Source organism: Panthera uncia, chromosome D4 (genome assembly GCF_023721935.1).
Source record: "Panthera uncia isolate 11264 chromosome D4, Puncia_PCG_1.0, whole genome shotgun sequence".
NCBI lineage: Eukaryota > Metazoa > Chordata > Mammalia > Carnivora > Felidae > Panthera > Panthera uncia.
Window position 1 is genome coordinate 45,086,440 of NC_064807.1, and position 25,601 is coordinate 45,112,040.

Genomic DNA, 25,601 nt, shown 5'->3' on the forward strand with positions numbered 1-25,601 from the left:
TCATACTGCAGGGTACCTATCTGTAATCCTCTTCAAGACACACATGCAAACACACACACACACACACACACACACACACACACACACACGCACACACGACTTCTAGATTCTAAGTGGTCAGAGTCCAAATTAAGTTACCATACAGAAACTAAGACACAAGGCCTAGAAGGTCTAAAAGGAGGAAGGAGATATACTATCTTAGGGTTCAACAGAATATTTCTCTCTGCCTACACCAACGATGGGAAAGATTTTGAATGTAAGTGGTGTGGGTTGGCAGACGAGGTTGAGTAGGAGAAAAACAAGGCCCTGGTCTTAGTTTTATCATGAACTATTGGTAGCACATACTTTAAATACTGTTGTAAGAGTCAAAGTGCTCCCTGCAACTGGCCACTTGTGGTCATACTTCAGTCCTCAAACATACTTGGTTGGGCCTGCAGAGTGCAGTTTGCCTATTTGGTTTGTGAACCAACACTTAAAATGTAGGAGATTTATGGGTGCCTGAGTAGCTCAATCAGTTGAATACCCAACTCTTGGTCTCAGCTCAGGTCATAAAAATCTCACAGTTTGTGAGATTGAGGCCTATATCGGACTCTGCGCTAACAGCTCAGAGCCTGCTTGGGACTCTCTCTCCCTCTCTCTCTGCCCCTCCTCTGCTCATGCTCTCTCTCTCTCTCTCAAAATAAATAAATGAACTTAAAAAAAAATCTCTCTCTCTCCCTCTTCCTCTTCCCTTTCCCTGCTCATGCTCTGGATCACTCTCTCTCTCAAAAAAAAAAAAAATACAAAAGATTTAAAATAAAAATCCAATAAAAATGGGAAGATGTGGCCATGCTGGGCTCATGTTTTCCTATGGTAACAATTAGGTGGGTCTGGGTTATAGATACTACTTTTGGCTAGGACATTTGTTCTCACTTTTGCTAAAGACCACTTGTACTTCCTGTTGTTTCCCTGCCTTGAGATGATCAATTTTAGTTAATGAAAAATTATATGAGATGCTAAAACCACGATTTCTGTATCTGGACTGCTTGCTCATTTCATTGCTTGTATGATTCCTATAAGGTATTTGAGTTTATAACTGTATTTGTTTTCTATGGCTGCTGTAACTAAGTACCCAACAGAAAGGTCTTCACAATTCTGGAGGTAGGAAATCCAAAATCAAAACATTGGCAAGAGCTGTGCTCCCCACAGAGGCTCTAGAGGAGGACCCATTCCTCACCTCTTCTGGCTTTTGGTGGCTTCAGGAGTTTCTTAGCTTGTGACTGTATCACTCCACTTCTCCCTCCATCTTTATATGGCTTTGTCCTCTTCCCCAGGCCCCCTCCATGTCTCTCCTCTGGGTGTTTCTTATAAGGATATTTTCCATTGGATTCAGGGCCCACTTGTATCATCCAGAATGATCTCATCTCCAGATCTTTAACTTTTTCCAAATAAGGTCATATTCCCAGGTTCTAGGCATTAGGCATGGACATGTCTTTTTAGGGGCCACAATTTAGTTCACTGCAATAAGCAAACTGGAGAATCCTGGAGGACATTTAAATGGAATGGGGAGTTGAGGCTGGTGCCATCCTTCAGGTTAAAGAAGTGGAATGAGGGTGAGATCACAGAGAATGATTTTGCCTCAAATATCAGTGCATCAAGGGAATCAAACAGCCTTAAGCCCTGGGATCCCCGGTATCAAACAGCCTTAAGCTCTGGGATCCCCACGCTTTTTCAAGTTGAATTAGGACAGACTTAGTTGCTGTGACCCATCAATTTCACCTTGGCTTAACTATACTGGTTTAATTGACCTTGGCCACAATTACTTTAAGTATGCAATGTACTGTCTGCTTACTGCTTTCAGTTGCCTAAAACCACAAGAGCCATCTAAAAACACCAAATATGAACATGTTAATTAACTTAGAACCAAGACTCTTTTCTCTGTTAAGTGGGGAGATGGTGGGACAGGAGATGTAAAACTAGGTCACATATAAAACTAGGTACTCAGGAGCTGGGACTAGTTACTGTGGGGCAGACAGCTCTGCTGGGTCCCATGGGCATCATCAAGAAACTGATCCTTTCCGAAAGCTCTTTGTTGTCTAATTTCATGCGAACATAGACTGGTAGGGTAGAAAGGACCTCGGGGATATCCCAGCTAGGCTAGAACTAGATCTGAGGCTTCAGTTGGGAAAGTCAGAAATGTGGGGGAGATTGAAACAGATCAAATACCAGGAGTACAAGCAACGCATAATCCATTTAGAATCTAGAAATTTTGCTAGTGCTTGTTTGCAAGATTCTTTCTGTATTGTTTTCTTTCTAGGGAAGATGTGTGTGTGTGTGTGTGTGTGTGTGTGTGTGTGTGTGTTGGAAAGGGGCACCCAGAAAACCATACCCAGGCCCCCAAATATACCCATTCCCCCAAATATCCAAACCTTCCTCGGGCAATTATATTGGTATCCCCAGAGACACATAGCTGGAAACGTTTCTTGTTCCCCCGCAGAGATCTGGTGGGGATTTTCTTTGCTGGAGCATAGTAACCAGGGCAGCGAGAAACCCAACCAGGAGGCTAGTCAGAAGCTAACCCAAACAGCTTTGCTTAATTCTGGGCTACTCCTGGGGGCTGGGTGGGGGGGTGGCTGGCAAAGAGAAGTGTCTGACATTCTTGTGTGCTGACATCAAGCTGCAAAGCTGCTGCCCTCTGGTGAGTCAACAGCAAAAGGCCCACATCGTTCGAGAGCAGCTGCCCAATCAGAGAATGTGGTGCCACGCCTCAGAAATCTTTCTAACTCTCAGCATTCTGCAGCCTTCAGACAACTCCTTTCAGAGAAGAATGCAGAAATGATTTAACTTACAAAAAGCATAGAATCTACAATAATAACAACAGTAAGACAAAGTCCATATTTGCTTTTAAAGCAATTTATGACTATAGACAGCCAACACCCGGAATTTTACTCATTTAATAAATATTTAAACTTTTACTTTTATGCCGAGGCTGGAGGTGTCCCACTGGTGCATTGGGGTTTTCTGGATCTTGAAATTAAGGCGTACTAGAATGACATTGGTACTTGGGGAAGGCATAGACTTGCAACGGCAGTTATTGGAGCTCAGCCAACGTATCCGTAGCTTGTTAGCTGTTATAATGAGAATTTCATGTATATACATATATGTAAATTCTACGGTGAAAATGAAAATTAAGTGAAAATTAAGTGTAGGTTTCTCACCTTATTAATGAAAGTTATGCTGCTGTTTAATAATTTCTCTCAATTTCTTTAGATTGAGCAGAAATCAGTGGGGAAATATCACGCATGAGGCAAGAGGCGCATTATTTGCTAAGTGCAGCATAAACCTGCTTTCAGGAAAGAGCAGAGTCCCTTTTACAGCATCGCCACCATATGGCGTTGCCATATCGTGGAGTCCGTAAAGGAGACTGACATTGTAAAAGATTAACTGGGTTTTACTTGGCAAGGTCAGGCGTCTTGATGGCAGGCTATAAAATAGTTAGACGAGGAAAGAGAATCTGCATTTGGAGGCCATCTCACATTTTGGCACTGGTTTTCCTTATAGTCCTGGCATCTGGTTTGGAGTGTCAGAAGCAAAAAGGTTGTCCTGGCCAAGTGAGGATGCTCCCTTGGCTTTGGGTGTGTGGAAGTCTCAGAAGTAATGGCTGGAACTGCTTCCCACAGGAGTGGAGATCTCTGTCATTTTACCCTCTTACACACTAGATCTGAGGAGTTGAAAGGAGGCTAGAGCACACATACCTGTTCACCTTCCTTTGTTTGTTTCTTTGTTCATTCATTTGTTTATATATTTAACAAAAATGTTTTTTGCATATCTTAGGTGCCAGGCATTGAGGGCACACTGTTCTTGTTCAGAAGAGGAAACAAACAAAAACATAGATAATTGCAATGCAATATAATTAGTGCTCTAATTACAGCAACATGTATTGAACTTTTTTGTTTAAGTTTATTTAGTTTTGAGAGAGAGAGAAAACACGAGTGGGGAAGGGACAGAGAGAGAGGGAGAAGGAGAATCCCAAGCTCCACAGTGTGGAGCCTGACGGGGGGCTTGAACCCATGAACCGTGAGATCATGACCTGAGCTGAAGTCAGACGCTTAACTGACTGAGCCACCCAGGCGCCCTGTATATTGAACTCTTATTAAATAGCAGGAACTTTGCTGGGAGCTACAAATGAATCGCTATAATACCAAAATAGGGTTTTGTTATTATTCCCTTTTGTAGGCACAGGGGTTTTGGAGACATTAAGTCCTGCAGGTTGGAAGCGGTGAACAAAAAAAGTTTAAGTCTAGACATTTTGACTAGCAGTTGGGGTCCTTAACCACTCACTTCCAAATTTGGGAAAGATGACTAAAATGACAATACCTACAATGACTCTTGAAAGCCAAGTAACTCTTTAAATGAGGGTGTGTGTGCGCTGGCTGAGGCATCCTGGGCTGGTAGTGATTTGTAGGCAGAAGCAATTGCTCCCGTGAAGAGGGCCATGAGAGGTGTGTTTGTCAGGGGAAATGAAAGTGATTAAATAGTGTCGGAGGTTTGCGTGGGTGATCTGGTTTTCTATTAGTGTGTGACAAAACACTCCAAAACTTAGTGGCTTCAATCACCATGATCACTGATTTAGTTCACAAATCTGCAATTGGGGCAGGGCTTGGGGAAGACGACTCCTTTCCATTCTGTGCAGTGACTGCTGGAGGTGCTCAAAAGATGGCTGATGGCTGGGGCTCCCCAAGCATTTCTATCTTTATGTGATCTCTTCTCATGGTCTCTCAAGCATGGCAGCTTCAGGTAGTTGAACTTCTGAATGGCAGCTTAGGCCTCCAAAGGTGCATGCTCTAAAAGAGATTGCCAGACAGAAACTTCATTTCCTTTTTTTTTTTTTTTTTTAATGTTTTTTATTTATTTTTGAGAAAGAGAGAGAGATAGAGTATGAGTCGGGAGGGACAGAGAGAGAGGGAGACACAGAATCTGAAGCAGGCTCCAGGCTCTGATCTGTCAGCACAGAGCCCAACATGAGGCTCAAACCCATGAACCATAAGATCACAACCTCAACTGAAGTCGGAGGCTTAGCAGACTGAACCGCCCGGTGCCCTGGCTTCATTTCCTTTTATGACCTAGACTTGAAAATCACATAGCTTAACTTGTGCCAGACTCAGCGGAGGCAACCAAAGGGTGCTGCCCCGGTTCAAGGAGAGATGACATAGATTCCACCTTTTGATGGAGAAGTGGTGAGGTTCTGGAAAAGCATGCAGGGCCAGAAAATTGTTTCAGCAACTTTAGGGGAAATAAGGTGGGATAAATGCAGCAGAAAGTAGTCATTAAAAAAACAGATTTGGAGTGTGATGGACTTTGATTTCATCTATGGACTCCACCACTTAGTAGCTGGGTTACTTTGGCCAAGTTGCTTAACTTGTTTTTAAAGTTTATTTATTTATTTTGAGAGTAAGCAGGGGAGGGGCAGAGAGCGAGGGAGACAGAGAATCCCAAGCAGGCTCTGTGCTGACAGCGGGGGTGGGGGGGGGTGGGGGGGGTGGGGGTGGAGGGGGTGGGGGGGGCTGGAACTCACGAACTATGAGATCATGACCTGAGCCGAAACTGAGTTGGACCCTTAACTGACTAAGCTGCCCAGGGGCCCTGCTTAACTTTTTTGAGTCTCAGTTTCCTTCTCTGTAAAATGAGGATGCCAGTACTTATCTCATGGAGTTGTGAATGATTAAAGAACATATGTAAATCCCTTGGCTTTGGGGGCTGGCACAAAGTGGGTCCTTCAGATACAAAACCTGGGATTACAGATCGGCCAGTAACAAGATAGATAGCTGGAGAGGAGGAAGGGCCAACGTGGGGAGGGCTTTTATAGCGAATAGTAAGTTGGTAAAATAATAATAGCAATGATAGTCAAGTGACTGAACACTAGGCAGTGCTAAGGTCTTTAAAAAAATTTATTTTAACATTTATTTTTGAGAGACAGAGTGAGTGGGAGAGGGGCAGAGAGCGAGAGAGACACAGAATCCAAAGCAGGCTCCAGGCTCTGAGCTGTCAGCACAGAGCCCTACGTGGGGCTTGAACTCACCAACTATGAGATTATGACCTGAGCCGAGGTCAGAGGCTTAACGGACTGAGCCACTCAGGCGCCCCAAGTTCAGCAGCGCAAAGGTTTTTAAAAGGAGTGTCTCATTGATCTTCACAACAAACCTATGAAGAATGACTATTGTTACCCTATGTTATAGATGATGAAACTGAGGATCAAAGAGTTTAAGAAAATTTCCCAGATTGGCAAATAGCAAAGACAGGATATGAACCAAGGTAATTGTTTTGACAGGGCCTGTATAGGAGGACAGTTCGGATTTTGGCTACTTGGAGCCACTGAAGAATTTTTAAACTGGGCAGTCCTCTGGTTAAACCTGCTCTTTAAAAAGCAGGCTGGTTTATGGATCAGGGTCTCCAATCAGGTGAGAAATATGGAGATTTCTGATATATTGCAGACACACGTAGTGTGGGAAAGGTGGAGGAGGTCCTAAGAAGTGAGTGGCAGTCATTCTTGATTCCTGATTGGATGTGGAGAGAAAGGGAGGGAATTGCTGTAGCTGTTAGTCAGCTTGGGCGCAGGCACTGGCCTGTGCACAATTACTCAGGGCTCCAAGTGGAGAAAGAAAACAACCCCAGGGTGTCTTCTAACTTAACGCATATTTCCTAAGTCCTTGCGCTCTCAGTCTAGACTAAAAACAAACAACACAGACTCCTCTTGAAGCTCTCAGATCTCTTACCTTGCTATTCTAGCTTTCAAATTCCGGGCCGCTCTTCCTTTCCCACACCCCAAGCCCTCGTACTGGGGATTACAATGATCGTTTTTGTGTACCAGGCGATTGTTCCTTCCACATCAGGGGCCTTGGGAGGATGACCAAAGGCTGCTTTCTGCTGTCCTTGCTTCCTTCATCCAGTGCTGGAGCTACACATGCAATTTACTGGTTCTCGTAGGATGACTGACTGGGACAATGATACGGTCTTCAGGCAGCGGGGGGTAGGTCGGGCGAGGGGTTGGTCTCCGTCGGAGGTCCTTATTGATTGTGTCATGTAGTTTCATGGTGAAGTTCCTTTGGAGGGACGATATGTGCTTTAAAGGACAGAGAAAGGATATGTGTCATTGGATACAGCATTCCATATCTCTGATAAGGGACTTTAATCTATTGCTGGGTCAAAATCTGAGGCACAAACTGGCCCTTGATAGGAAAGTTACCTAAAACAAGCAATAAACCAACACACAACCCCCAAACCTAGTTTTTCTGACGATGAAAATATTTTTTCAAATTATTTTATTTAAACTGGAATAATTTCTGAGATGAAAACAATTGGGGCACCTTGGTGGCTCAGTTTGTTGTGTCCAACTCTCCGTTTCAGCTCAGGGCATGATCTCAGTTTGTGGGTTCAAGCCCTGTGTCTGGCTCTGTGCTGACAGTGCAGAGCCTGCTTGGCATTCTCTCTCTCCCTCCCTCTCTGCTCCTTCCCCTCTTCTTCTCTTTCTTTCTCTCTCTCTAAAAAAAAAAAAAAATGCCGTGACCTTGTCTGATAGACTTATTCATGGTTATCTACTTGTTTGTGCCTTCTGTCTGTTTCTCTCTCTATTTTCCTTATAAAAGGATTAGTTTTTGAAAGGTAACTTTATTCTGATGCTACATTTTGAATAAATTATTGCCTCCCCCAGTGGACTATGGAGGTTGACATTTGATCAACAGCTTTTGTCCACTGACTGCCGTTAGATACAGAGGGTGCCCCATTTAACCCAGTGTTTCAGGCAATATATCACTTGGGAAGAGAGTATTACGCTAATTGTTTGAACACTGTCTATGCACATTGCTTGGTCATTCAATAGCTAGTTGTTAACTTCTCCTTTTGCTGTCAGTCTCTGAAGTTATAAGCTGGTTAAACTATACCAGTGCATAGAGCCAACTAGATGCTCACACAGTTTGGTCACAGTCCTGGTTTAGGATCTTAGATCTAGCTTTCTTTAATGAACAGAGAGGCTTAAACTTGGCTTTGCGCCCTGAATTACTCCTTTAGAGAAATCATCCACTATGCTTTGATTACAAGTCAACTTTTTCATTTGTAAATAACAAAAAAGAGTTATTTTACAATTGAGAAATTTCCTCTAAAATGGGAATTTCCAATGAAACTCATTAAATTGCTGAATGGCAGTGAGTGAATAACTGATGAGGTCATACTTTCTTGTTATGAGCTACTACAAACACTGTGAAGTGGCAACAGATTAGAGTATAAAAATTAGAGAAGGGTCTGGTTCCTTTTTACAGGTCTTTTGCTTGTTAAAAAAACAAACTCCCAAACCACTAAAAATCAGACCAAAAAAAAAAAAAAAAAAGAAAAAGGCATAGTTTGATAATCTAGGCTACTTTTTCATTAATTAAACCTTGCATTTAGGGGATGACTTTTCTTTTTTCCCAGAAGGAAACTTCTAGCTTGGGACAGCTTCAGCAATTCAACCACATTTTCCAGCATATAAAGCAAATAAGAGGCAATCATTTTTCAGTCGTAAAGATAAGCCAAGGAATGGAAATAGTTTTGCAGGTCACGTCACCTGACAGAAACTTTGGACTGATCCTTTCCTGGTTCAAGAGTTCAGCCATAAGACCTACTTTCCCTATCAGCTGGGCTGAAGATGATAAGATTTTGAAGCAAGCAAAGTTTCTTTATGAGCTCTTATTTAATTGTCTTGTGACAAAAAGGTTGAGAGGAATTGTCCGCATCGAGTTACTTCCGCTTGGTATGTTCTTCTGAATAAATCACTGTCTCCCGTGATCGGACACAGTAAATGGAGTTTGATTAAACACTTTGCATTAGATTTCTAGTGCCTAGTACAGAGCCTTTATCCTTTATCCCTGTGAGTACTTATTGAAGAAATAATTGTGAACTTAGCCTTAGATTGGTAACTGGCTAGGGATAAACATGATTTAAGAGAAAAATAAAATAGTTAATAACAAGTATTGTACCGTATGCTCATCAAGTGCATTAGATGCAGATGATAGAGATAAGGGTGAGGTTGCGATAGCAATTTCTCTGAGGGGCGCCTAGGTGACTCAGTCGGTTAAGTCAGTGTTGGACTCTTGATTTTGGCTCACGTCGTGATCTCACAGTTTGGGAGTTCGAGCCCCGCGTCAGGCTTTGTGCTGATAGCTGCAGAGCCTGGTTGGGATTCTGTCTCCCTCTCTCTCTGCCCTGTCCCCCCCCCCCCCCAATAAATAAACATTAAAAAAAGGAGATTTCTCTGAAATTGCCTATGAAATATTTTCTGCTATGAGAATTAGCTGAGTGTGGCTTCTTCCCAGGAACTTGTCTCCAGTAGAGTTCATTCAGAGGTGCTACTCAAAAAGTAAAGTGGTGAGCCTATATCCTCTGCAAGCTTCAGTGGATTCCAGCTCTTATGCTCCTTTGAAAGGGATGGGGTGCTGGACTGTCCATACCTGATCTCGCTCACTTTTCCTTCTAGTCTCTTCTTCTGTTCTTTTTGGTCTGTGAACACCGATAGCAGGACATTTTCTGCAGCTTCCATCCCAACTTCTGTTCTAGTCCTGACTCTACCACAAAGTCACTGTTGACCTTGAAGAATCCAAATAACCTCTCTCAGCTTTTCCTTCTTCAGTCGTAAAATAAGCGGCTAGATAAAATGATGGTCAGGGTACGTGACTAATTCCACAATTCTCTTATTTTGCGAAGAGACCCCGGTTAGAATAGATCGAAGCCGACACTTGATCCATTGTTTCTTATTTTCTCTACTAAGATGCAGATATTATTTTTTCTTTCATTGTTGGGCTAATTATGTGATATCAGGTAACTAAACACTTTATATTCATTACTTTGTATATCCACCGAGTGTCTGATATTAACCAAGTACGTTCTTGTCTGTGGCTGTGAATCTGAGAATCTCTTCTGGTACTATCACTTAGATGAGTAAAAGTTGAAAACCATCAAGTTTCAATCTCTGATGGGGCTGTGGTTCTAACAGATTTTTCAGGCATCTTGGAACACAGCGGTGTGTACACAGATGAAGACATACTTTTTGGTATTTTCTTCTAAGTGGTACAAATATCTGCATCTCATTATGGCTCTTATCATTTATTGAGAGCTTACTCTATGCTAGACACTATTGCTAAACATCTGTAGTCTTATTTAATTATATAAAATAATAGTAGCTATTGTAATAATTATTTTTGTTTTAAAATTATCATATGTAGGGGCACCTGGGTGGCTCAGTTTGTTGTGTCTGACTCTTGATCTCAGCTCAGGTCTTGGTCTCAGGGTCCTGAGTTCAATCCCCATGTTGGGCCCCATGCTGGGCATGAAGCCTACTTTAAAAATATAAATATATGTATAAAATTGTATGTAAGTGAATTAAATATATATGCATAGAATTAGAAAACAAACATCCTATATGCATGTCTCAGTTTAAGAAATACAGCTTTTTCAGTCCTTAGATGTCCCTGTGTGTCCTCTCCAGTCACATCCCCCTCTTACCTCTGGAAGTAACCACTATCCTAAATTTTGCATAAACCATTACCTGCTTTTCTTTAGTTTTGCCATTTGTGTTTGTATTCCTACGTAATATACATGGTTTAGTTGACTTGTTTTTGAACTTGATGTAACTGGAATCTTATAGTGTGAATTCTTCTAGAACTTACTAGTTTCTCAATATTTTATTTTGAGACTTATTATTGACGTGTAGCTGTAGTTTTATTCATGGTTATTGCTGAATAATATGCCATTGGATGATTTTGCTACAATTTCTTCTACCATTGGTAGATGTCTGAGTTGTTACCATTTTATTTATTTTTGCTGTTATGAGTAATGTGGCCTTGGATATTTTTATACTATACAACAAGTGTTTTTCAGAGAAAACAAAATAAAATTTCTCTGTTGTGTGAGTCACATCTCTGTTGGTGACAAGTGACTAAACCCATCTTGAACTAGTTTAGGTGAAATGAGAAACGTTGAACAATCAACCCCCCATGAGAGCTATCAGGATGCAGAGGGACTTCCTCAAAAATTGAAATAAGAGGTCAAAATCTCCCTCAAGGATCCCCCTCAAGCTCTTGCTTCCCTCTCTGTTGCCTTTCTTCTCTTTCACCATAGATTGGCTTCTTCTAGATGGCAAGAAACAATGTTGTCAACATTTCCCTAGTTCTACATCAAAAAGATCTCCTACAGGCCTTTGGACCTAATGTAGTGTCAGATATGCAAATGAATAACTTCTGACCCTGCGTATTCTCACCTCCACCCCCACTGTCGTAGCCACTTCTATCATGACTTAGTTATTCTGGGAAAGTTCCCTTTTAAGTATTAAACTCCTCCAACTTCTTCTTTTATGATCTCTCATTACCCTGCTTCTTGGTATTAGATCTTATAATGATCTTAAATGCATTAAAAGGCTTAATTCTCGCTATCCCTCAACTAGTTCCTGCCTGGATCACTTTGTTAGTTCAGGTCGTCTGAGAGGCAGATGCTAAAATGAGATTAGACCTGAAAAGATCTGTTGAGGAAAACCTTGTGAGAGAAAATGGGAGGGAGCTGGAGGTCGCTGGGAGAGCTGTCGACCCCCAGGCAGGACTGATCCCTGTGAAGAAGAGAGGGAGAGAAGATGAGGAAGAAAGACCTTAAGATTTCAATTCTGAGGAAGTTCTGGCAAGGCTAACTGGGAGTCGCATCAGAGGTCTTTCAGGAACGGGCCTGCCCTTAGTAGCCCTGCTGTGCTTAGTCATGGCTGGGAGCAGCCACAGAAAGCACGGCCTCAGAACAAATGTGGTGATGGATCTCAGAGGGCAGCAGCTGGGACCATTGGTCTATTATGCTTCCCACAGTGGCCACCATAATTACTACCCCAGCAATCTTTTTTGGTACATTCATGGGATAACGGTTTTCTTTTTCATGCCTTCAAATGCCAGGCCATTGAAAGGGCTGATTATTCAAATTCATGTGGCATCTCTGACTGAATATATTACATTTATTACATTTTATTTTTTCAAATTTTTTAAATGTTTATTTACTTTTGAGAGAGAGAGAGAGAGACAGAGCATGAGTGGGGGAAGGGGCAGAGAGAGAGGGAGACACAGAATCTGAAACAGGCTCCAGTCTCTGAGCTGTCAGCACAGAGCCCGATGCGGGGCTCGAACTCACAGACCGTGAGATCATGACCTGAGCCGAAGTCGGACGCTCAACCGACTTAGCCACCCAGGCGCCCCTATTACATTTTATTTTTAAATGCTTTTACTAATTAACTCAATTCACCCTCACCATCCTGGTCGCTTCTTTTGTCTTGTTCCTATAAATATTATTATTGTAATTTGTGCCATGATGGCTTGGATCCTGAACCTCCAATCCTCAATGAGCAACCCATAGTAATTATCGATTTCCTAATTGCAGAAATGTATTAGACAAAGGAAATGTCATTGCTAAAACCAAGGTTTGGACCCCAAATGCTTTTATGATTTTTCTCAATGGATCAAATGGACAACTCATCTGAGTCATAAGGACTCCTTTTTCTTGGTGGGTTGAAATTGGACTGGAAGAAGATTTACATCATGTTGTTTATGACTTGTTCAGAGTGGTTCCTGCTTGTCCTTTTAAGTGGGAGGGAGAGTGGGGAAGGCATCCGTTGGAGTGACCATATACTATACAAATGGAGAGGGAGCATGAATAATACTGCCAGGACAACATAGTCATAACCAGGATGGTCCTGGGAAAATTGAGTTATATGCTCATTGTAGGTTCTCTCCTCTAGGGAGCAAGGAGAGTTTATACCTCTCACCTTGCCAAGCGCATGGAAAGAAAGAGAGCAGTGAAATGATTTAAAAGAAATGTCTGAAAAAAGAGTGATGCAGAAAGATATAACTTTTAGCCTTGTTTTTCCTTTTCAAAACTTCACACCCCTTATGACTTAAGGCTCACTTAGGTGTCTTTATTCCAGAGCTCTTCCTCACTGGGGTGAAGATGGGGTGAGGGTAGCAAAGGATGGGTAGGGGATGTTCTCCCTTCAAGGCTCCACTAGAATTATTTCTAGATGATTACCAGCTTGGATCATATGTACTTGGGGATCCTTGGTGGTTTTCCAGGGTGAACAGGACACATCTTCTTGGAGGGCATATTTCTTCCAACAATTTGAGGGGAAATTTCTTTTATGCTAAATCAAACTCAGATATGTGATTATTAGAATGCAAAGTTCATCTGGATTTTATTTTTTATTTTTATTCATTTTTAATTTTTCTTAACGTTTATTTATTTTTGAGACAGAGAGAGACAGAGCATGAATGGGGGAAGGTCAGAGAGAGAGGGAGACACAGAATCCGAAACAGGCTCCAGGCTCTGAGCTGTCAGCACAGAGCCCGACGTGGGGCTCGAACTCACGGACCGCGAGATCATGACCTGAGCTGAAGTCGGACGCTTAACCGACTGAGCCACCCAGGCGCCCCCATCTGGATTTTAAAAACATGTAAAGGGCACCTCTGTGGCTCAGTCGGTTAAGCATCTGACTCTTGATTTTGGCTCAGGTCATGATCTGACGGTTTGTGGATTAGAGCCCCAGGTCTTGGTCCCATGCTGTTAGTCTGGGACTCTCTCTCCCTCTCTCTCTGCCCCTCCCCCACGTGTGTGCTCTTGTGCTCTCTCTCTCTCTCTCTCAAAATAAATAAGTAAACATTTTTTGAAAATTAAAAAAATCCACAACATGTGAAAGATATATTGTCTTTGGGGGCCATTTTATACTCCTGTTCTAATCCCCCTAAACTATTAGTTATATCTTGTTGGAAAAGTTTGAAAAGAACTACCCAAGAAATTAGGGTGTGTCATCAACATTCTCTTCCTCTCTTTCCAAAATTGGGATGAAATTGGACGTTACCAGCTTTTTAATGTTGTGAGAGCCATCTGATGATGTCATTGTAATTGATCATTTAGACTGGGTTACCCAATGTGTAATAAGACTCAAGGCAACCAGAGCTCCCTATGATAACGGAAGAGCTTTAAGGAGGTGTGGAGATGAGCCAGGATTTTTCCCTTTAACAGTCTTTATTGAGTGCCTCCTATGTATTGAGAGCTGTTCTGGAAACAGTAATAAAGCAGTGAACAAGACAGATAAAGGCCTCCTTCTCCTGGAGTATAACAGACCTGAAGCATTCCAAAAGTGCTTTACCTGCTGGGAAGAAAATAATGCAGGAAAGTGGTTACGACCTGCTTGGTGTGGGAGACATTGATGACTTCTGTGAGGAAGTGACATTTGACCTTAGACCTAAAAAGGAGAGGAAGCAGTCGGAGGAAGATGAGGGAAGTAGCAATGGCAAGTGCAAAGCACCTGAAACAAACTGGCCCTTTTGAGGAACAGAGAGAAAGCCAGTGTGGGAATGAGGAGGAAATCGGTTGGAGAGAAGGTCAGAGAATAGGCCATATGGGGTTCTATAAGTCATGAAAAGGAGTTTGGCTACTATTCTAACTATAGTGAGAAGTTACCAGAGGGTCTTAAGCTGGGAAATGTCAGCATTGTCCAGATTTAACCAAATAGTAAAACCATCTCTTCCTGGATAACTTGTCTAAGAAGGATATTACAGCTATAGATATGCATGGAGATGAACCAAGCATGCAAGAAGGGCCTCGGTGACAACTGACCTCACTTAAACATGAGAGGACAAAATGGTGGCCAGGAGTGTTAAAAGGATTTAGGGATTATGGCTTTTAATAATGAATCAAAGTTCTGGGGTGCCTGGGTGGCTCAGTCGGTTAAGCGTTCGACTTCAGCTCAGGTCACGACGTGAGTTCGAGCCCCACGTCGGGCTCTGGGCTAATGGCTCAGAGCCTGGAGCCTGCTTCCGATTCTGTGTCTCCCTCTCTCTCTGCCCCTCCCCCATTCATGCTCTGTCTCTCTCTGTCTCAAAAATAAATAAAGGTTAAAAAAAAATTAAAAAAAAATAATGAATCAAAGTTTTAATTTTGTCAAGAAGAAAAATGTTTTTTCTGTTATGTATTCCAGAAGGAATTCCCATTCAAAATAACTGAAAAAAGTCTTGGTTGTGTACAACAATAAGCCTTTTAAGACACATATGGAAAATTCATCTATTTAGAGCTTGATTTTTAAAGACTCAGACTTTATTGTATATAATATGCAATGAGATTTTATTTCTAATTTAACCTACTTGAGTTAAAAAAACACAAGAAGCTTAGGGAATATGAATAACAATTAAAATGGACATTTAAGTGGCTTTAATGTCATGTATTAGCACAGTGTTTTTTTGATATGACCGCCGCTCCACCCCAAACATTGAAATGACAGGGGGTGGGGGTTGGGGGGACCTCAACCTAGAATGAAAACAGTACAATCATTTTTCCAAGGAAAGAGAAGTGAAATAGGAAAAACAAAAACAAAAATCACCAACACATTTGGAAGGTCATGAAAGGCAAAGAAGAGTGTGCACATCTCAGACCGATTTGCCTCAGCATGTGAATCATTTAACAGGAAAAAACACTGGACTGACTCAGCTTGAGCAGGCTCTTGTTGTCCCTGCTGAGGTCCTCGCTTGGTGTGGCCCCTGACACTCTCCTCAGACCTTGCTTCCCTCCTCTCTTCTCACTGTAGGGAAACAGGAAGTCATGTTGATTAATAAGACTGCCTGGGATCACACCCAAGGCAATGTCGAATCTTTACCTCTTCTGGGCTTTGGAAGAGGTGCAAAGATCAAGGGCAAGCTTTTGGATAGAGTGAGAGGCAAGGCCAGAACTCTGAAGAATCAACTCACAACTAACATTGACATAGACCCCTAGAGTGACCGATATCTGCCAGAATGAAATCTCATCAGTGTCTCCCGACCCTCTGGGTGAGCTTTTATCCCTTACAACAGTGATCCAACTGGAGCCTCAACAGAAAAGGAGCTTGCCCAAGATCATAGGGTGAGTGTACTCGGATCTGGACCTTCCAACCCCTAGGGCTGTGCCATCTTCCATTTGTCATGCCTCCTTGACGGTATAACATAGGGAGCATTGCCCCAGGTGGGGTCTCCTAGCTTCCTTGTTACAAGCCATTGCCCCCCTTTGCCTTTCAGTTGTATTTTGTGGCCACATACAATTAGCTCTTATAATGGGATCATCCCACTCCACTGTACTTCACTCCTTCTCAGGGAGAAAGTACTAAAGATTATTGCCATGAGGGGCATAGTAAGCTAAATGGGTGTCACCCAGTCTGAAAAATCTTAGCGATGTCAATAAGCCACTTGAGACAACAAGGAACCTGATATTCTGTCCTCATTCCTTATCAGTCCTTGGCTTTGGGAAGAGGAACTTTCTGGAAGGAGAAGGACCTTTGTGGAGTTAAAAAGAGGAAGAAGAGTTATGAATTCAAGCCTCTGAAACAAATCAGTGACAAGTTGTTCTGTGGGCTGACAGTTTTCTCTTTACCTTTCCTTTCTAACAGCTATTCATCTCATTGTCAGATACTTTGACTAAAAGTCATGGTAAGAATCAAATGTAATCCCTTAAGTACACTCACCATAAGTTAGCTCCAGCCATACCAAAAATTCTCAGAGTAATTCCATCTCAAATGCTGTGTGTGATCAATCTAATAGGTATGTGAAGTGACCCTACAGAGGAAATTCATTTGATCACCGTGGCTTTGGTTTTCTTAGCATACGCAGATCGCGTTCATTTTCATCACACTAACTGCTTGGTACAGGATTGTTTAAATGGATTGGGAAATCTCATGAAAACTATTAAACTAAATGGTTCTGCTTATGGGCATGCACTTGAGTATCTTACCATTTTCCAGAAGCAATCAGAAACTTGCTTTGAAAAAGCATGGGCATTGGAGGTTGGCTGCTGGCGTGTGGATCCTCATGCTACCATTGTTTTGTTCTATGACAATAAGAACACTACAAAACATTTCTGTGCCTCAGTTTCCTCATTAAATATGGTTATAACAACTGTGCCTACCTCACAAGATTACATGTGAGGCCCAAACAGAGTAATATATAGTGTACCCTGCCTGGCATCAGGTAACTGTCTCTTAAAATGACCATGAAGATAATGTGGATGTAGCTTTAAAAAAAATTTTTTTTTATTTAGGGTTTATCTATTCATTTAGAGAGAGGGAGACAGCGGGGGAGGGGCAGAGAGAGAGGAAAAGAGAATCACAAGCAGGTTCCACACTGTCAGCGGGGAGCCTGATTTGGGCTTGAATGAACTCACAGACCTTGAGATCACTACCTGAGCTGAAATCAAGAGTTGGACACTTCACCAACTGAGCCACCCAGGAGCCCCTAATGTAGATGTAGCTTAACATATAATTATAATTTCACCTATTTAAGGCCAAACGTTCTAGTTCGGTGGAGTTTGCCAAACACAGTGATATCTTTGGGATCTCAAGACCATGGCTTCGTTGCTCCCTCACTTTCATGCTACTTCCTTTGAATGGGCAAGCAAGTCTGTTGACCAACTGGAGACTTTTCAGCAACAGTTCTGCTGACTTCACTTTCGCGTGCCCTCAGGGCTAGCAGCCATCAAGCCAGGGAGCAATAAAATGTGTTGGTGGGAAATAAACGAGGAAGAACAAGAACAAAAAAAAGTGGCCTGAGCTCATTCAATGACAATATTTATTATATGGAACAATGATCATGGTTTAGACGTGTTTGTTCTCTGTTACACTGTAAATATGGAAGAAATGTCATTGCTCAATAGCTGTCTGGATCGCTTTTGGGGTGGACTTGTGAGGTAGAGCTGTCTCAGGGTGCCTTCAAATTACAGTGACATTTTTGCATTGAGGCTTTCTTGATGAGTGCTGGATTGGGTCAGTCACGAGTGGAAAATATTGCCACCTATAGGCCAGTTGTTACGATAAAATACCTCATCATGTTCTTGGCACCATTTATCGAACAAAACCTTTCAGTGGGCTTAAGGTTGAGCAGAGAAGTTAAAATGGCAACCCAATCCCAGTAGATTGCAAATCTCAGGGAGACAGTGTGGAACTTTAGCATGAGGTCAAGCTTTGAGCTCAGTCAGACTTCCAACCTGATTTCAACTTAGTAACTGTGTGACTTTGGGCACTCGTATTGAGCCTCTATGAGGAAATCATCTCAGAAATACGGGTAGTAAAACCTTCCACGTGGGTTGTTGTGAGGGCTTAATGGGATTGACATTATAATGATCTATGTTGTAGATACTCAATAAATATCCTTGCCTTGTTTTATTCGTTGCCTGCCTCTTTCCAGTTTCTTACATGCCATTTGGTAGTCCAGATTTTCAAGGTGAGTTATTTTGCAGATAGCAGATAGCAAGCCAGATACTGGAGAAGGCATAAGCTATTTGAGGACTTTGGATCTTTCTGCTAAATGGAGGCCAGGGCCCAGAGTCAGTATTTAGACTTTCCAGTACATTGGTCAGCTGTTTCAGCAAGTCAGGTATACTGAAAGCATGGGATACTGATGAGTGTTTCCCGGTGAGCTGCTGCATATGGACGTGCTTTGTAAAATGTCAAGGGCTCTAGGATCGTACAGTTGTCACTATCACAGTTGGAAGCATTTAATCCTTTTTCCTTCTCGTTTTACAGGTTAGGGAGTTGAGACCTGGAAAGATGAAAAGTGATTTTCCCAAGCGCCTAGATCATTGTCCTCTTCAGCATCACAGTAGCAAACATTTGCTTGCCTAGTGCCAACTACCGATCTAGGCACTTCCCACGTAATTACTGGTAATCGCGAAATCTTCATAACAACCTCATGAGGCGGTTTCTATTATCCCCATTTTACAGATGAAGAAACAGAAGTAAACAGAGGACACAGAGCTATTAAGTGATAGGGATTTGAACCCTAGCAGTTGGACTCCAGAGTAGTCATTTTGACAACTATGTATACATATGCACATTAAAGAAAATAAAACTGGGCCCAGATGATGAATACAATTCTCTTTATGTTTGATCCTTCCTTTTTCCACTTCATAAAGCATTTTGATTAGTTTATTAGCTTTTGAGACTGTTCTAAAGGATGCAACAATGCACAGAAAATGTATTGGTTGCATAAAAAAAAAAAGGAAATAACTGCCAAAGTCAACCAAAAGAATCTAAAGGTAGCTTTGAGACAGTCTCCTATGAGGTTGATGATGGCAGAGGTGAAAAGTGGGTAGTGGTTTGTTCCAAAAGAAATACAAGACATATCTTTTACAGCCTAGATGAGGAGACCTATAAAAACAGAATAAAGTTCAGTAGAAGTTGGGGGAGAGAGAGGAGTTTACACTGACAGGGTAAGGGTTTCAGGTGAGAGATGGAACTGAAGGAGGCCTCAGGGGTGTGAGAAGCTAGAGTTGGCAGATGCTATGGTGAGGACGACCAAGGACCCACAAATAACGTCGGAGGAGAAATAGACAAAGAAAAACAAAAACACCAAGGCTACTCAGATTGGAGAAGAAAAGAGCTGGAGAGATATGAAAGCTCACTTTCAATATTTTAGGGTTGTCATATGGCAAAGGGATTAGATTTATATGTGTTGTTCTAGAAGACCGCAGGAGGGCAAATGTATGCAGGTAGAGGGAGGAAGATCTAAAACCAAAATGGGGAGGACCTCTCAATATCAGATACAATGCCAGCATTTCAGCAGCCACAACAGAAGGGATTACTTTCACAATTATGTGGCTCTTGGTCACTGCAAAGACATGTATAAGCAGAGGCTGCATTACTGGTAATCTTGTAAAGGGAAGCAAAGCACACAGCACAACAATAAATATTATACTATGTTCCCACATCATAAAACTTATGTATGTAACATATGCAGACGAAAATACACCAAACTCATAAACACTTGCCTTATATAGTCATGTTTTTTTTCAGTTTTTAAGGAATATATATTAAATAATTTAGGACAGCCTATAATAGTTTCTTTTTTATTTGGAAAGACTTAGGAAGTTTAATGACATTTTCTGAGGCCACAACTAAAAGCCAAGAATTGAATCCATCTCAAGTCCAGTCTTTATTTCTGGAAACCAGAATCCCACTTTTTAGAGAATTAAGAAGAGAATGAGTAAACATAACGTGGAGGTTGTGGGCACAGAATACGAAATTGTAGATTAGGAGCTTTTCAAGTAGCAAGCAGCAGATTTGAGGAGTGAGACTCGCAAGTGACAAAGGGCACCGTTGAGTCCGTTGGAGCTGGATGGTGACAAAGCAGGGTTATTGGAGATGGATGCCACACCTTGGCAAGTGGCAGATGTGGTATCGAGATAAAGTTGCTGCCTGTCTCTTTAAAAGCCCTTTGTAATTGACAAAAATGCCCCCAAACCAATATTAAACTTTTTTCTATGGTTGAAGCTGTTTCGATTTTTTAGTAACTTCTTATCCTTTTACAGGATTGGTTCCTTTGCCATGAAATTTCCTTTTTTTATTTTCCTGTGTAAGCTAGAAGTCATGTTTGGGAATAGATCCTGTGGTCCTGGCTACTTGAGAGTGGAATGGAGTCTAGCCATGTTTAGGGCCAGAAGTGGTCTTCGCTGAGTTAGAACCTGATAACATTATTTGTACAAGTGTAGTCTGCCGCCAAGATAGAGGGAGGTGTTTTATGACCACAGGCTTTATGAATTGTAGCTATAAAATAATCAATCTTTTAAAGCAAACATAGCATAATGTGCATATCCAAATGTGAATTGTCCTTCAGAGCTGTGACCCTTGGAAACTTCATACCTACTGGTATAAAACATATTTAAACCTACCAGTGGAAACATCTTTCAGAGCCAATTTATTACACACACACATACACACACACACACACACATTATTTTACAGTATATTTTGGGGGCACCTGTGTGGCTCAGTTGGTTGAACACACGACTCTTGATTTCAGTTCAGGTCATGATCTCACGGTTCGTGGGGCTCTGTGTTGAGTGTGGAGCCTGCCTGGGATTCTCTCTCCCCCTCTCTCTGCCCCCTCCCCCACTTGCACTCTCTCAAAATAAATAAACATTAAAAAAAATAGAGTACACTTTATTTTTAACAGAAAATATTTTATCTCGCTTGATAACCAATTTTATTTCCCAGAGGGACTGGCTATGAACACCTCTTGGCTATTGGAAAAATCAAATCCGTTATTAAAAGACAGAGCGTTTACCATGGAAGAGATAGAAACGTAACAGGGTTATGCTGACTTTGAAGACCCTACACAGAACTGCAAAGTATTTGAAATACATTGAATGCAATACATTGACTGAATGATTTGCTCATTATTTGCCAGTTGCTGGAGAGAGGTTGGAGCTATGGCTGCTGGACTAAGTTGAGAGATACCACGAAAGAGAAGAGGATCCCGAGAGATGTTGCAAGTTCTGACAGGTAGCAGCTTCACCTATGGGGAGACGGGCTGGGTGAGTCAGGAAGGACGCCCTCAGGATGTGGATCATCGCTGGTACTCTCATTGTTCTTTTTCCGTATTCTTCACTATTCTTATTATCATTTTACTTAGGTTCAATGTAATTTTGTAAGGCTAACTCGAACCACCATGTAATTCTTAAAGGGGATTTTGATAAGGTTTCCAAGCAGTGTTGCACAGGTTTCTCATGTTCCCTGCCCTCATTACTTTACAATCTGATTTGAAGTCATTGCCCATCCTGGAGTTTCAGCAGACCAACTGGGCTCCAGGTACAGAGAAAAGGGCAATCTTTAGGTAGCAAAGGGCTTCCCTGTCTAGTTTCTGGCTCAGAGAAGCACAAATATCCACTTTTCATGTGTATCAGATCCAGAATCATCTGTAAGAGCTGGGCTGACTTCAGGAGCAGATGATTTTTCCCTTTCATCTCTAACAAATAATGGTGCTTAGAGCAATGCGTGTTTACCGGTAACAAATTCCACCAATGGGTGTGGTTGAAAAGTTGAGTGCTGTGGACCGAGTGGCTTCAGCTATTGTCTACAGCATTTCCTCCCTTGTCTGGGAGGTTCTGGCTCCTCCGGCAAGGGCAGTTGCAGGCCCAAATAAATGTCTGGGTTTTCTTACTCAAGGATGAGGAGGTGAGGGCGGCGGGGCAGTGGGGGCGGCGGTGGAGCAGGCTTTCTGGCAGGGATTCCACTAGGGGGTAAGTCTATCTTTAAAACAAAGTAAACTGGGGCCACCCGTCTCAGCAGCTAAATGATTTCCTGGTTGATAGGAGGTGAGGACAAGATGAATGGCTCTGGGAAAAGAAACTGTGAGGAGAGAAAGGAAGAAGAAAAATGAGAGAAGCATTGAGGAAGACTTATGAGCCAGAAGAAACGTAAAGGTAGACGATTTGCTTTTTCAGTTTGGAGCGGAGACAGGAAGATAATCCCTTTGTCCTCAAATAGTAAAAGCCCTGGGGTCTGTTCTTCCCTGGGAGTCCCCGGCGATGATACTGAGCCCCTAGGGAAAGACAGCCAGCTTGCCTGAGGTTTCCAAATCCTGTCTTGTGGTGAGAGGCTGAAGACTGTCAGGGCCAGAATCAATACCTGTCGTGTACACATCAGAGGTGGTGCCCTCAGATAGGATTAGGCTGTCTGGCCATCGTTTGTCATGGGTATTTCTCTGCAAATGTTGTATGGTTATCAGTCCAGTTCACCTGATTTTTTTCTTTTTTTTTTTTTTAAAAACAAAACTGCAGGCCATCTTTGAGAAGACCTCAGCCTAAACGGTGGAAATACATAGATTCATTTGTGCCTTGAATTCACACGTAGCAAAAACAGCACACACCAGCAGCGGCTTGTCCTCTGTCCCCATCCATTAGGATTATGATAAATGAGGTCGGAGGAAGGCTGGGTCTGGGTGATTCCATTTGTGTGTTGGTTTCTTCCTGTCCTCTGGGTTTTGGGTCACCTGCTGCTCTGTGTCAGTAGCAGAGTACTGGGTCACATCCAGCACTCTCTAGGTTTTATGGGTCACTCTCTTGAATGAAAGCTTGATTTTCCACAGAAGAGAATGCTGTCTCCGGCAATTGTTCAAAATGTAGCATCTCAAATGTAGACCCTTCAACTGTGTTTACATGCCTTGTGCAGGCTTTTTCTTTTCTTAGCTTTCAATTCTTCAGATATGGAATATGCTGGAGATGTGACTCCTTTGTTGTTCAAGGGTGATTTGCATATCATCTTGACTGATGTGCGTGAACAACTTGCCTGTGACCGGGGCTGTGGTGGCAAGGGCTGTAGAGACATCTGTGACTTTTGATGGAAGGAAGCAGTTTCTTACTGAGAGTCACTGACTCCTTAACTCCCTCTAGTCTGTCTGTGAGTTCCATGTTGCCTTCATGACTGCTCAGCTCAGCTGAATACTGTCCTCTTGCTATTTAATTAAGATTTTGTTGTTTTTTGAAACCCTATAAATGTGTAATCTCTGTGTCTCTGTCTCTCTCTCTCACATACACATGTAACAGTGAATGACTCATAAATATGAAAAGTAAAATTTTGAATTTTAACTCCGGAAAATCAACCTGATTGATAAAGTACTGATATAATATTTCCAAAGTGGAAATTCATGAAGAAAATAGATTCTTAGGCACTTAGTAATACCAGGAACATTTTACCAGCATTGTCTCATTTAACTTCTAACAACTTTTAAAGACAGGGTATGCTTTATTGTAGCAATCAAGCAATTGTAACTTGCCAAGGCCACGGTAAGCACGGGGCCAGGCCAGGGGCCTGCTGATGTCCCACACTGTTAATTATTCTCTATGCTGAGCTTTAGCTACTTTGCAGCTATTTATTGCATTAAATTCATAATCCCGCTTTCATCATAGTAAAAACAGTAATAGTCACACAACAGAACTATTTGCAGTGGCCTCTGGCCAAGGCCATTTGATCCAGAGTCAAAACCTCTTATTTGTACAGTGCTTTTACTTTGTCAAAATCTAATAAGGGTGGTTTTCATACCTGAGGACAATCAAACTGATGTCTATTTAGTATAGTAACATATCAAATTATTAATGGCATATATATTTTAGTATGTTTCTATGCTTATCATTCTGTTTTAGAAAGTTGGGGGCTCAAAAATGCTTTAGAAAAATTTCTTCTCCAAGGACAGGAGATGGCTAGGTGTCCCTTTTAAAGGCAATGCTTCTTAGTGAGAGAGTGGAGATGAGAATTCATGTCCCTAACTGAGAGTTTATTGTCCTTTCTAATAACACCACACAATCTGGTGTCTATCTAAAGGCGTGGGTTCCTTGTCTATTAATAGCTCTACTATTAATAATGTGCAGTGACTGGATATGCCAAGATTTTGCTGGTGTTTTGGAGAACTGAAAAGGTTTCCGAGTTATATCTAGAAAGTCTTTGGAATTTTTTCAACATGCTATATGACTGGCAGCTGAAAATATGACAAGTAGGAAGGAAACGAGAATGCATTGACAATCTGTTATTTGCTAGACCTATCAGTAGGCACTTTTTCTATAATAACCTTGTGAAACTGATATTAACTCTACTTGGTAGGGGATGGAAGGTCAGAGAAATTAGTAATTGCTCCCAAGTTGTACCCTAAGAGTGTTTGAATCTAGTCTGTCCAATACCGAAGCTTTTACACTTTTATTTCCTTGCCGCCATGTAGTTTGAAAAAATCAAATACATAGCATTTCGTGCCTGGACCACCTCAGCAAGAAAACTGGGCACTCACTGAAGTAACATACACTAAAAATAAACACCCCTCTTCCTCCCACGAGCTTCCCAAGGTTGCAGAGAGGAACACTGGAGGTCTCCTAAGCATAGGAATGCTGCCTACAGTAATCTAACATCAGAGAATATCATTCAGATCACTTTTTTCTTCTTTTCTGAGTTTGTCTCTCGGATCCCATATATACTTTTGAAGTTTTTGTGATGGAAATTTTCAAGCATACACTACAGTAGAGAGAACAGTATATTGAAGAACTGGGTACCTGGACCTGGCTTCAATAATTTCTGCCTTAGGGCACCTGGGTGGCTCAGTTGGTTAAGCATCTGACTCTTGATTTTGACTCAGGTCATGATCCCAGGGTCATGTGATGGAACCCTGAGTTGGGCTCTGTGCTGAACGTGGAGCTTACTTGAGATTTTCTCTCTTCCTCTCCATCTGCCCCTACCCCACTCTCTCTTTTTTTCTTTCTCTCTCTCAAAACAATAATAGTTCATGCCCTAGTTTTATGCTCTCTATATACTCTATATATGTTGGCATAAATTATGGATGGTGTGTCTGCATTTGATGGTGAGTAGATAATGGACCATACATATGCTTTTTACCTTTTAGGCCCTAGTCCTTTTTTTTTTTTTAAAGATTTTTTTTTTTTAATGTTTATTTATTTTTGAGACAGAGAGAGACAGAGCATGAACGGGGGAGGGGCAGAGAGAGAGGGAGACACAGAACCGGAAGCAGGCTCCAGGCTGTGAGCCATCAGCCCAGAGCCCGATGTGGTGCTCGAACTCACGGACCTCGAGATCATGACCCGAGCTGAAGTCGGACGCTTAACCGACTGAGCCACCCAGGCGCCCCTAGGCCCTAGTTCTTATCCCAGTACAGGATGGATATTTTTTCCTCCATTACAAAGTCTTAATGGGTTATCAGTAACCACATCTTAAAGAGCATAATGAGAGACACCATAAACCAGCTATCAAAATAAGGTACAGTAGGAATATAAATATTTCACCT

At 41.9% G+C, this 25,601-nt stretch overlaps 1 long non-coding RNA gene across 2 annotated transcripts in view; it reads left to right on the top strand.

Moving 5' to 3' along the window:
- LOC125915551 (uncharacterized) overlaps nucleotides 1-25,219 on the top strand; it is a 97,044-nt gene extending 71,825 nt beyond the window's left edge. The window contains exons 7-8 of one of the 2 annotated variants that reach the window (XR_007455712.1): nucleotides 18,566-18,703; nucleotides 21,228-25,219. This is a non-coding gene — a long non-coding RNA (uncharacterized LOC125915551). Of the gene's footprint in view, nucleotides 1-18,565; nucleotides 19,046-21,227 lie in introns of those variants that run through there. The other variant, XR_007455696.1, reaches the window with a different exon arrangement.
- The last annotated feature ends 382 nt before the right edge of the window (nucleotides 25,220-25,601 follow it).